The sequence below is a fragment of the Mastomys coucha genome, unplaced genomic scaffold (genome assembly GCF_008632895.1).
Source record: "Mastomys coucha isolate ucsf_1 unplaced genomic scaffold, UCSF_Mcou_1 pScaffold23, whole genome shotgun sequence".
Classification (NCBI taxonomy): Eukaryota; Metazoa; Chordata; class Mammalia; order Rodentia; family Muridae; genus Mastomys; species Mastomys coucha.
The window spans coordinates 107,309,545-107,321,556 of NW_022196906.1; the positions used below are offsets into that span (position 1 = coordinate 107,309,545).

The window sequence follows — 12,012 nt, forward strand, 5'->3', positions numbered from 1 at the left end:
CCAACAGGTGTGGTTCCTCCTCCTCCTCCTCCTTTTCATCCTTCTCTTCTTCCTCCTCTTCCTCGTCCTCCTCTCCCTCCTGCTCTCCCTCCTCCTCCTCCTCCTCCAAACAGAGCCAAAGGCAGGAGAAAGAACTCAGGCCACACATTTGCTGGTGGGGGAATTTACATGGCACAGCCAGTCTCTCCTCGAAGCCTTCAGAGACAGAAGGTCTGCTTGCTGAGAATTCCAGGTTCGTAGACAGGAACAGATCTTGGTGATTAGAAAAATCTTCTGAAAAAATAGCTTCGCCAAAGAAGTCCAGCTTATTCATTTATATATATTCCTTTTTAATAGCAAGCAAAATGTCACCACTCCATATGTTTTTGGGGAATAAGAGGAAAAAACATAGGAAATTGCCCTAATCTTGCTTTTGAGTACAAAGATATTCATGTAGGTATTGGGGAGAAGGCTGTGGGTGAGAGTGCTTGCTGCACAAGGTATTGACTTCTGTAGCTCCATACATATGTGCACACGTATACACACTCATATGAATACCTACATGAGCATGTATATGCACCACACAGACCCACATACACTTGTGCACACATAAAAAAAGTGATTAAGTGGCTCCTTCTCAGATTACAGAAGCCATCCCTTATGTTTGCATTGAGGTTGACAGTTTACAAACTGTGTCACCTATGACATTTACTAACCCTAAGGCTGTGGACAAGCAAGTCAATTCATCGTTATCCCTGTTGTGTCCACCAACATTGTCATTATCAGACATCAACTCAGATTGTCAGATGCCACCAACATGGCTGTTGCTATAAAACTGTGAGCTAGCACAGACTCCCTACAAGAGACATAGGAGACAAACCAGCTATCTGAACTCAATATGTACAGCATCAGCTCCCACCTGCAAGGCCCTTCCGATGCCTACCCTGTGGGTTTATTTATTTACTGTTTATCCACATTCCCTTTTCTCCCCAGCACTGGATCCAAGCACATACCTCCACACCCAGCTTTTTACATGGGTGCTAGGAATTGAACTCAGGTCCTTAAGCTTGCATGCCAATCACTCTTCTCACTGGGCTATTATCCCCAGCCAGTACTTGGAGATTTAATCAGAGCAGCTCTGAGTCTAACAGTCCTCTGGGGCAGTTTGGTTCCCTAGGAGGATATTTAACTCAAGCTCACTTTAAGTAAAAATGTGAGCCATCTCCTCCATGAAGGAGGAAAAAAAATCCCACCCCCTCCCAAAGCCCTCCCATAAACCAAGCAATTCTGAAGATTCATGCCATAGGTGAGATTCATGCAAGGAAAGTCCTCCTGTGTGATAACGATGCCTAGGAAGTTTTTTCAAAGTTGTGTCTTAAAAGTGTGTTCTCTGAGCCAAAAAAATAATTGCACATTCATCCCAGCAGATTGAAAGAAAGTCGGGGATTTAGTCTGAGGAAATACATTTGTGGTGTGCGGAGAATGACATTTGGGGGGATGTTAGGCTCTGTGGTACGGAAGCTCAGGTAGTAATAGCTACTTGTAAACAGAACAAGAATAACACAGGCTGATGGGAGATGCAGCCCTCTGTCTCGGGAACACCAGTCTTCCCAAGTGGAATTTCATCCCCTGCCCGATTTTCAGGGGGTCGGACCCCAGCAGATATTTTATGGCTACCACTTCCCAATCAGCCACACCATGATTGAGTCACAATGACAGCCTCAAGGCCACACCCCCACGCCCTATGGCTCGGCTCCCTCCTTTCCTCTGTCCTTCCCTATTTGCTTCACCCAGATTCAAGAGCATTTCGTCCACAGCAGCAATTTTGAAGGCCTACTCTGTGTGAGCCCTGATATGACAAGCTGAGATGCCAACTCAGTGTAAATTTAGGATTTCCGGGACGGTTAGGACATGAGGATTATGGGAGTCTCACTGGTTAAGGTAGTGTAGAAGGAGATGGAGACTCAGATCATTATAACATGAGATACAAGATTAGAGAAAGAGAGATAGCAGTGCTTTGGAGATTAGTGGAAGAAAGCTGAGCTAGGGCAGAAAGTTCAGTCGCTCCTCAAAGGTGGCGGGCACCCCCAGACTCGCCTGACATTCAGGGTACATTTGCTCACTACTATTTTGTATGTGTTCAACAGGAGACAGAAGTATCATCGGCAATGAAGTGGATGCATAATGTATTTTCAAGGTCACGTGGAACATGGGTTGGAGCTCAGCCATTAAAGTCCATTCCGAGTGATGGTTCATCTTCACAGTCAACTGCTCAGATTTACAACTACTCAAGAGGCATGTTTTTGGGGCACACATTTACAAGAGTTCTCAGAGAATTTTGACTGAGGAAGAAGAACCATCTTGATTGTGGGGAGGCACTAGACCATGGGCTTGGATCCTGGAGAGAGAAGAATGCAAAAAGGGAGCATTGGTGTTAAATCTAGGTGCTTTCTGGCATGGTGTATGCAAAGTGACCAGCCACCTCGCTCTCCCAGTACCACACCCCTCCATTGTGATGGACCGTACCCTCCCAATCCATGAGCCAAACCCGATCTTCCTTCTCTCAGTTGCTCTGAGCAGGTGTTTAGTCAGAGCACATGGAAGCAGGTCGAAGGTCAACAAAGGACTGAAACACAGCAAACACCCACAAAGAAGCTGAGCATCAAAGACCCCGAGCTGAGCACTGTGGGAGTCCTACTCTCTTGAAAAATATAAAATACAAGCTCAACCATCAGTTTACCACTTGGAGAAAAAATTAACTTGTGTGTCAGTCAACTCAAATGGCATTTCCTATCCTTAGCTTTTCTTCAGACCTTAAGCCAGATATGTACCTGATGTAAACTTACTATGCTCAGGCCATGAATGAGCCACGTGTTCTTTATACCATCACCTAATAAGACGAAGTTCATTGAGAGAGAGGTGGCAGCTTCTGGTTCTTCTGTACTCAATGAGCATGCAGCCCAGAGATGGAAATATGGCAGCTTTCCATGCCCAGTCTATCTATCATTATCTATCTATCTATCTATCTATCTATCTATCTATCTATCATCTATCTATCATCTATCTATCATCTATCTGTCTATATCTCCAGCTCTGCAAAGCTCAGTTCATAACTAGCATAAAAATAGTTAAAGCATATTTGCCACATTTCCTCATTCTGGACATTTGTAAAGGTCAGAAATAATTGCAAAAATCACATTTTGTTAAAACAGATTTCAAATTAAAAATCACAATATATAATTACTATATATATTTGTATATATATATTGATGATTGATTGATTGTATTGTCATTTGAACAATGCAAATTCATTTTCTCTAATTTTGGAGGCTAGAATTTAAGATTGAGCATGCTTCTCCTGAGGCCTCCTCCCCTTTACTTCAGGGGACCATCTCACTGTGTCCCCGCATGGAGAGGACCATCTCACTGTGTCCCCACATGGACCTTCTCTCCTGTGCCACTTCTTACAAGGACACTGCTTCTAATAACATTGTATAACATGAACTACCTTCATGAATGTCCACCTCTAAGTACAGGGAATACTTCAGTGTGGGAATGCTTAGGCAGGAGGACACAAACAGACACACAATCAAGTTCATGTCAGGCACGACTCTGAAACAAGCAAGAAAGACCCCACTTCATGAGTCTTATTTTGAGCATGCTGCTCAAAATAACTTGTTTGTGTCTTTACCAAACACTTTGAAAAATCATGCATAAAATGTAGTTAATTGTTTGTACAGGATTGTTTCCGTAAAAAGAGTCCCATGACATAAACAAAATTATTTTAAGTCTTTCTATTCCTCTGTGCCTTTAAGAATAGATGAGCCATGTCCAAGTAAGCCAACCACAGTGAAAGGCACGGGAAAAATCTCCTTGCTATATGACGGTCTGGAGTGAGTGATATTTGCCTCTCCATACATTCCAGTAACCCTCTAGACGTGAGTGCCAAATAATCATATATTCTAGGTAAAAACAGTGTGCTTGCTACAAGGAAATAGTCTCACGATAACAGCCCCTTCTTCTTCCAGTTAGAACCTGTCTTCAGGGCTGACTTGTAGAAAGAGCTCCAGCCCCTCTATTTCTGGTCTCTTATTCAGAATACCAAAGGAACCTTCTGTTCAAGTCGGAGGACTCTGAAGCAGAGATTTGCCTCCTAACACTCCGTGAACAGCCAAGGACAATCCCAGTGATTGTTACCAGGAAGCCAAAACACTAATAAATACATATTAGCACTGAAAACAAGACGTGCAGAATACCTCCAAAGATGAAACTTTGATGGATTCTCAGGAACATGAACAGGATAAACATGTGTATAGGAGAGGGCCCTGGCTGCACACTTGACATCCTGAGGCTTTGAGAGAAGTTTGTTGACTGCAAAACTGCAGAGCTTGGAAACAGCAAGAAGAAGAAGGAGGAGGAGGAAGAGGAGGAGGAGGAAGAGGAGAAGAAGAAGAAAGAGGAGGAGGAGCTAGAGGAGGAGGAGGAGGAGGAGACAGAGACAGAGAAGGAGGAGGAGAAGAAGAGAAAGAAAAGAAGGAGGAAGATCTCTAAATCAGAGTAAGTCTTACTTGTGGTGGCCACTGACACCTGGAATTCCAAAACTTTCTAAGAGACAGGGGCAAGGTTAAAGCCGGCCTGATCTCCATACTGCATCCCAGGTTAGTCAAGGCTACATAAGGAAACCTGGTCTAAAAACAAAGTCCGTGCCAAGTTCTTGGAATAAGCAAAGTTAGCAAGATGCACCCTCATGAATGCATGCGCAGGAAGCACTCATTCCTCTGGATGTACAGACTGCCCTCCTGGCAGTAGCACACTACCAAGATGGTGCATGCAGGTTAAATCCAGGCCCGGCTTTCCTCATCCAGCCAGGCCCCTTGGGACAGGCTTGCAAGGCTGCGCCCACCCCAGAGGAAAGGCTGTGCCCTCCATATGACCATGCCAGAGAACAACCCTAATGTCAAGGAAAAGGAGGTGCCTGTGACTTACAGAGAATAAAGCAGGTGACTAGCACAAACTGCCGCTGCACTGTGCACAGAGATGCATGGCCCTGGCCACTCCTGTAAGGAATACTTGCCTCCAAGAGCTGGGAGAATGGCTGTGTGTGTGTGAGAGAGAGAGAGTGTGCACGCTCACGTGTGCATGTGTGTGCATGTGTATGCACGCTCACGCGTGCACGCATGTGTGCATGTGTGCATGCTCACATGTGTGTGTGTGCATGCATGCGTGTGCATGTGTGTGCATGCCTGTATGTGTGTGTGGTAGGGGTGTGTGTGTGCACGTGCATTTGTGTGTGTGTGGGTGTGTGTGTGCATGTGTGACTGTGTGTGTGTGCGTGCGTGAGTGTGTGTGTGGGTGCGTGTATGTGTGTGTGTAGGGATATGTATGTGTGTGTGCATGCATGTGTGTGTGTGCATGTGTGACTGTGTATGTGTGCGTGCATGAGTGTGTGTGTATGTGGGTGCATGTGTGTGTGTGTGTGTGTGTGTGTGTGTGTGTGTGTGTGTATGTGCATGTTTCCCAGACAATGCAAGAGAGTGAATTTTTTTACAAAGAGTGAACCCCTTTCAGCAATGTGACTGAGGACAGGCCTCCCCCCTAATCCAGGCCTTGGACTCTTCAGTCTCAAAGGGACAGCAATAAAATAGATGCTCTCTAGAGTGCTTGAGGAACGGTTGGGTTGTGGAAGGCTGTCCGGCTTGACTTAGCTCCCCAGTTCAGTAGTGTAGTCTCAGGGGATGAAGAAGGGACCACAGCACCTCCTATACACTCAGCACCCCTAAGACGCCTGCTAAATCTGACTCCCAAAGAGGATAGAGTGCTGCTGGCCCAGCCCCACACTGATCCTAAATCTCCTCCTCAGACTCTATGCCCCAAGCTCTCCTTCCTCTCCTACTCCATCCGCCCAGGGCAGCAGAACAAATATCCTTTTGCTGTTTACCCCACAGCCACAGCTACAGGATCACCCTGCAAGGACACTGAAGTCTTGACTAACCATGAGGTTAAATTAAATAAAAATCATTTTCAAGTATTGTGAGTATCAGGAAAAGAAATCCAGAGTAAGTCAGAATACACGGTGAATAGTATCATTAAAAGTCAAAACCAACCATCTAGCTTAGCTATATGGAACTAAATTTCCTGCTAGCCAATGAGAACCAAGCAAAGGAACGTGGCACACCATTGTGGAGTCGTTTGGCCTGGAAAGCTCACTGCCCTGGCAAATGAGAATTAATTTCTAATTACCCCATTGGCAGATTTCAGAAATTTTTTAAAATATACTTTCTACAACTGTCACAGTGTCAAAACAATTATTTGGCTGCTTGAGCAGGTGTCAGGTATTGTAAGGGATGCGTGTCCTGGTAAAATGAAATGGGAAGTCTGTCTGCAATTGGAGCCGAAATTGCAGGCCCTAACTATAGCATCTCAGATACCTCAGAGAGCCTCAGAGTCGGGTGGTGAGAGAAGGGAAGGCTGGCTGATTTCTCCATTTCTCTTTTGTGCCCCCGAGGCACTAACTATGAGCACTGGAACACAGGCAGTCTGTACTACGTCAGTGTCAGGAGAGAGCTCTCAGCAGCTCTGCCTCCTGCATTGCCTCAGAGCCACCATTGAGCCTAAAACGATGTGTCTTTAGAGGGGTTCCCCTCTATTGTTCCTTTTGACCTTCAACAATACTCCAGTAAGTTTGACCAGGTAGTATCTTGATCCTGTTCCCTAAAAGAACAAATTTACCGGCAATGGCATTCCAAGTGTCCTTACTCTAAAAGAACATCTTTCTCCTGAATGGCCCCTGTGTACTTGCCTGTCTTCTTGTTCTAGCAGTGAAGCTACCATTACTCCATGTTGCCCTCGAACTGGGGACAAGAAGTGAAGCAGGCAGCTACCATCGTGGCATCTCCCTAGGTGATCATAAATCATGGCTATGGGGTCCGTGCTCACTGTGGACTGTATGACTGAGGGATGATGTCAAGAAAAGATTCCCAAATTCAAGAAGCAGCCAGCAGATGTTGTTAGCCTTTTGCAGAGAAGCCACCCTCTGTACAATACAGAGGTGTTACACACAGTATCAGACAAGATTTCTGACCCCAAGAGAGTCATGTTTGACTCCCGCCGAAAAAAGGCACCAAACACTCAAAAGTCAAAAGGAGGAGAACTCATTACAACTTGAGGTCAAGAGAGTGCTCATGGCTGAGATAAAATACAGCATGGTCCTTAAAGGCCAAGGAAGATAGCGGCAGATTTCAACGGGGGAGGAGGGAGCAGTTGGCTTAGTGGTACACCCTCAATTACCGCTAAGCCTTCCCAGATGGTAACTGTCCTTAGACCCCTAGGGCTAGCTGGCCTTCCATTGTGTACCTTCAGTCACGTTATGGCCTTCAGTGTAGCTCCCTGTTTTGCGTATGTATCTCCCCAGTCATATGAGCTCCCTGGGTGTGACTGCTCATTAAACAGAGTAGTTAGCACATAGTGTGTCTCTATGGTATTTCACCAGTGACTTAGGGACAAAGCCAGGGATCAGTTAGGCAATGGATGTGGAAGGAGGACACACAATGGCAAGTCATGCTCCAGGAAAAAAGTCACTGCTGCATTGGAAATGTGGAGGACGTGGCTTTGTTAAGGCTAAGCGTGGGGAAGGGTATCCATAAAAGCGAGTCTGCCAAAGCAACTAGTGACCACTGGGTGCTGGGAAACAAGGAAGCTGACCAGCAGCAAAAGGTCCCCGTCTGACCACTGGAACCCCGGAAAGAGTGGGGAGAGCGGTTTGGAGTAGCAACACCCAAAGCAAGGAGAAGCTCCTCAGAACCTTTCCAGGGAGAAGCTGTAGGTCTGGCTTGCAGAAGATTCTCGAAGGCGAAATGGTGAGAGTAATAGGGAAGCGGGCTGTGTCTTCTTGCACATGCACATGAGCCCAACAGTTGCACAGGGAAGAAATGCAATGGTTGGGGATCAGCACTCCAGACTTTAACTTCTGTCCCACCTTAACCATAGCTGCCAATGTCCTAAGTGTTGTGACCATCGGACAAAGCATTCTCGTCACCGCACTTAAAATCCTAAAACTGCTCTCTCGCCAAAACCACATCTCCTTTTGCGATACAGCATACTCCTGAAATGGCACACAGGTGCTTAACAACCACTAAGGTTATAATTAGTGGTTTCTTAGACATAAAGTCCAACGGTATCGACCCTGGGAAGTTTTCTAAATGTCAACCTGAGAAAACCAGTAGAGTACGTTATGGCAGCTGGTTCCTGTTCATTGGCAGAGTGATTGACCAAGGGATGATGCCAGGAGAGGTTTCCAGATTCAAGAAGCACCCAGCACATGTGGTTAGCTTCTGTAGACAAGGTGCTCTGCAGGTCAGAGGCCTTATACACGGTCTCCTAGACAAGGCACTCTGCAGGTCAGAGGCCTTATACACGGGATTGGGCAAGATTCCCGTGAGTACTGAGCCCCTTTGCTTCTCTGCTCTGGCAGCCATTGGTGCACTTGACTGTGAATTCTGCCATGGACATCATACGATTTTGCTTTGAACCTATTATCACTGCTTCACTAGCGGCTCAATCCCATCAATACTTATCCGTCATCAGAAGAATTGACTCTTGTGTTCTTCCCCTGGTGGAGGCAAGAGGGTGAAGACAGATTTTTAAAGAGAGGGGAGGTAGCCATTTAAGTGATGCCCACCTACCTCTAACCCTGCCAGCAGCTAGCTCCCACACAGTAGAGTACCCTATAGTAAACTAGCCCATACGCAGTATAGCACTCGATAGTGATATTGTGGTCCCAACTCCAGGTCCACGGAACTGCTGGGAACAGCATTAGAAAAGGCAGAACTAAGCCACAGTCTGAACCATCTACAATGTCTTTCTAAAATCAGTCATTCCTTCTGTGGACACGAAAACCCTGCTCTTAATTCACAGGGGATAAGAGAGAGTTACTCGGAAGTCAACCGTGGCCTGAGATCACATGGCCTGGGATCACAGGGTTGCGTTATCCCAAATTCCATGTTCCAACATGAAAACAGTTTCAAGAAGTGTCTACAGGAACAGAACCAATAAAGTCACGATTTCAGACACCTTTTAAACGTATTGGTGTATGGATAGGAAGGAGGGTCACAGCAAAGCCGGAAACATCAGCTCTAGACCGCAGACGCTGTTTGATGAGGTGCTTAGCCTTTTGGTTGGTGGACTTAGGGTTCTGCTATGTTAGCACATTTTTAAGGTTTTATCAGTTAGTCATAGGACGTTAGGTCCAACACAGTAGTAGGCTGCTAATATCAGTAGATGATGATGGTGGTGGTCATGGTGGTGGTGGTGGTGATGATAATTTTTAAAAGGTTATTTAGGGAGCTAAAAGATAGATGAGGATGAATTTTAAGTAGTCTATGTAGACCTGCAACCTCCCAACCTCCCCACAGCCACTGAATCCATTACTCATGCTTGCAGAAGGTTCAGTGGAATGCATGACTTCTTTGGGGGAATTTTTATCCACAATTAAAACATAGCACCTTGAGGGAGGCAAAAGAGATGGCTCAGTGGTTAAAAGCACTTTGCTCTTGCAGAGAACCTGGGTTTGGTTCCCAGTACCCACATGGTGGGTCACAACTGTCTGTAACTCCAGTTTCAAAGGATCTGATATCTCCTGGCCTCTGCAGGCACTCTACATACATGGTATATATACATACATGTGGGCAAAACACTCAAACATGTAAACTAAAAATAAATCTTCAAACAAAACAAAAAACATTTTGAGACTTTAGTGTGAGAACTTAAACTCGTGTGTGTGTGTGTGTGTGTGTGTGTGTGTGTGTGTGTGTGTCTTCGAAACAGACAACAAAGAAAGCAAGCTAGAAACACGTCCTGTGATATACCCAGTGAACACAGCAGGCATCACGTTGTGACATGTGGACTCCTCATGAATCTCTACGTATGTTATCATTAACTCCATAATTTTAAGGATGATTTATGAACAATCGTGGCAGTCCTCACAACACTGGGGGAATGGAAGGGTCTCCCTGGACCCACCTGACCTCCCAGAGGGGCATGGTATAGACCAAGTGTAGAGTGATGGATGCCAGTGATGCCCGCCAAAGCTCCCCAGCCAGCTGGCATAGCCACCACCACCACCCCCTGGTCCCCAACTCCCAAGTATTCACTATCATGAGCTCCCAACAGTCCCTTCTTTTAGAAAATTGCCTTTGGCAACAAAGACTGTAGCTTTCCTGGCAGGAATAAAGATATTCTAAAGAATGTGTCCCTCCCCTTGGCTATCAGACTACTGAAATGCTCCCCCAAGAAATTGAAATTTCATTAAAAAAAAAAAAAACTTACACTGAGAAAGGAAAAAGCTGACACTTATGGCCAGCCAAAGTGAGAACTTGTCTCGAGGAGACTTCACGGGTCTGACAGCTTGTCAGACCATCATACAGGACACACTGAGACACCCATGATGGTGACAGGTGGGGCCACACCTTGACCCAGACTGCTCAGCTATGCCTCTTGCTGTCTATTGACACCTCTGTCAGGACCCCGATGATGAATACGGGATGGGAAACATTGGTTTCTTTATTCCTCTTCTCAACATGGCCACAGTGAGTTCAATCCTCCCTGCTTCTCATTCTCTGTCTAGTTGGCCAGTTCAGGACTAGGGCTGAGTCTAGTTTGTTAGGCTCAAGCTCTGAGACCCCACCAACTCAAGTAACAAGACTTCTGCCCTAAGGATGTATGTCCTGACCCTAGAGATGGCCCACAGCAATTCACTGTCAGGACCTACCAGGCCTTGGCCAGTGTAATACTCCCTGCTATGACTTAGGCTCTGGAGTCCCCTGCTGATCAGGTCATTGCTGAGTCTCCTAGAATGGTTCTTACTTTCCCATCCTCTCCCTCTCCCTCTCTCTCTCTCTCCCCCCCCCCCTTGCTCTCACTCACTCTATCTCTCACTCTCTCGCGCGCACTCTCTTTCACTCTATCTCTTGCTCTCTCCAGTGTGTTCTTTCTCATTCTCTCACTCTCTTTCTCTCCTCCTCCCCACTTCCCAACTCCCCCACCCCCTTCAAGTTTCCTCTGATAACAGCCTTCCTGTGAATGAATCCCACCGGGCCCACTCCTCTCTCACCCAGCCTCTCAGACCAAAGACTGCTCTCTGCTAAGCTGCTCTCCTGTAAAGGCCTGGAATGAGTTTCTAAGTGGGTGTGAAAGCAGAGGCCACAGGAGGCTGATCCTTTGGGTTCAGTGAAAAAGGACCAGGATCTTACATCTTTATCTACACATCTTTACTGTCTTTCTCTACAGTAGAGAACAAAGGGACCGCAGGTATCAGTTCGGAATGACAACACCCTTGCCAGGAAAGCAGAAGCATCAAGTGTGTAATGCAGGAAACCCCTCCAGCCATGCACACCGATGGCCCGTGGAGACAAGTGCTAACCAAGTGCATTTGGTACCCAATTTCCCACAGCCATGTGGGCAGGCATGGGCTGCAGCTTGCAGGAGAGGGATAGGTGGCAGGGGCCAAGGCGTCTGTGGGAGGAATTTCAGTTCAGCGCCTTTGCAGGTGAGCCTCCTGTTCACCTTTTAAGCAGAAGGGCAGGCGGATCTCACCCACTGGATAAAACAGCTTTCTCTGCGATATTGCTTCCTGCCTTCCGTTTCATCTCAGCTGGCTTCCGCCTCCCTCCACCCTCTTCTGGGCCCCTTTCCCACAATCACGGCGGGGTGAGCCCAAGCTGATGAGGGCACCTGGCTTTTGAGGCAGCTCTTCAAAGCTGGAGGTCAGGTGTGTTTCTTGGATTTAATTAAGCTGGAAATGAAATCCAGCCCTGGAGTGGCTCGTCCTCTTTATTATCGCGTCTCTTACTGCTTGTCAGGCCGAGGTGGCTTCAGGTCTTGAAAGGGAAGATGTGGCATGATTCCCAGGCAGGGCTCTGTTATCTGTTTCAAGGGACATTTCAAGTTCCTCTGTGTTCGAATGGCAGGAGGAGGGGAGAGGAGAAGGAGGAGGAGGAGCGGGGAGGAGGAGGAGGAGGAGGAAAAGGAGGAGGAGGA

General features: G+C 46.7%; 2 long non-coding RNA genes across 3 annotated transcripts in view; one reads left to right on the forward strand and one right to left on the reverse strand.

The window, feature by feature from the left end:
• LOC116073106 overlaps window positions 1-12,012 on the reverse strand; it is a 265,797-nt gene that overhangs the window by 223,746 nt on the left and 30,039 nt on the right. The gene's annotated exons all lie outside the window — the stretch shown is intronic.
• On the forward strand, window positions 1,759-2,722 carry LOC116073109. Its single transcript, XR_004111674.1, has 2 exons — window positions 1,759-1,859; window positions 2,127-2,722. It is a non-coding gene; the product is annotated as an uncharacterized LOC116073109 (long non-coding RNA).